The 1,361-nt window shown below is 42.4% G+C and overlaps 1 protein-coding gene across 1 annotated transcript in view; it reads left to right on the top strand.

The window, feature by feature from the left end:
• The window catches only part of LOC117945069 (tetratricopeptide repeat protein 28-like), a 210,715-nt gene that overhangs the window by 190,680 nt on the left and 18,674 nt on the right, over positions 1 to 1,361 (top strand). The gene's annotated exons all lie outside the window — the stretch shown is intronic.

The raw sequence follows: 1,361 nt of genomic DNA, 5'->3' as shown, positions 1-1,361 counted from the left end.
GGGGGGGGGGGGGCACTCAGCTCACACTGGTGCTCAGACCAGACAAAGAGCTGCCGTGGAGAAAGGGGTCGTTGGTGTGGAGCAACAACTTCTCATGAAGGGATTCATGTGGTGTTGTATAAACATACACACAAGAATTCGTGTGCTAGCCTACGAAGTCCGGCGGAAGGTCACTTGACGACCGGTTACGTTTAGCCGTCTTTAAAGTTCAATTTAGCCGAGAAAAGGGGACAGTTGCACCGCGTTAAACCCTCTTGTTGTCCTCGGGTCAAATCTGACCCCTTTAATAAATGTCTATATCTGAAATATGAGTTTCGTTTGAACCAAATTACCATAAAAAATGGATTGGATTCCTTCCAACGCTCTTTGCAAATACAACTGATCACTTTTATTCCTCTGATCCTAACTATTGGTCCAAATAATTCATAATTTCTGCTTTTTTAACTCAAATATTAGGTTTAATTCTATATAAATGAGGGTTATTGACCATGAATTCCAAAAAGTAGTAAAACTAGTAAGGTGGTGTTAGTGAAAACTTTAAAAAAGTCTGAAAAAGGGGCGGAAATGTCAAATTTTTTGTCCGTTTTTTAACCCGGGAGGACAACACAGGGGTTAAGCCATATGTTCCCACATTTCAGAGTTTTTTTTCCAAATTTGTCCCTATGTTCTTGTCTGACAAAGGGACGAAAATGTCAAATCTTTGTCCGTTTTTGAACCCGGGAGGACAACACAGGGGTCAAACAGTTAAGTTTAGCCGACAGTTATTTTTAGACACCAAACGGTTAGTTAAAAAAAGAAAAAGGATTGTGGTTTGGGTTGGCAACACCGGTCCCCTTGAGTAGGTCTCCCGGGACACAAACTCCCGTTTCCCGGGTGAAAGTCCCCCCCCCCCACACACACACACACACAAACACACACACACGCAGACTTTGCATTTACACAGCGGCATTCAATGTGATGCATATAGCAAGAAATACCTGGAATATATATGAATAGCAGTGCATCTGTACCCGTTGTAATTTTTGGGCATAGCTATTTGTATGCTTGTATGTATATATGCATGAATGTATGTGTGTCTCTGGGAGAAATCCGGGAGTCAGTTGGTCTGTATGTATGTAGTGTTTGCGTGTTTGGTGTGTAGCCCTCCTGTAATGTGTTATGTGTACTTTTTATCTGGACCTTGAGTCTGTGAAAAATAAAATAAAGTAAAATGTAGCTATACGTGTTAATGGTTCATGGGAACTGCCTGCGTGGATGAATGGGTTTTATCAGCACTGTGGGAATGAAAGACACACACACACACACGCACACACACACACACACACACACACACGCACACACACACACGCACACACACACAC

This window comes from Etheostoma cragini, chromosome 5, assembly GCF_013103735.1.
Source record: "Etheostoma cragini isolate CJK2018 chromosome 5, CSU_Ecrag_1.0, whole genome shotgun sequence".
Taxonomy (NCBI): Eukaryota; Metazoa; Chordata; class Actinopteri; order Perciformes; family Percidae; genus Etheostoma; species Etheostoma cragini.
This window is presented reverse-complemented; position numbering and strand designations above follow the sequence as displayed.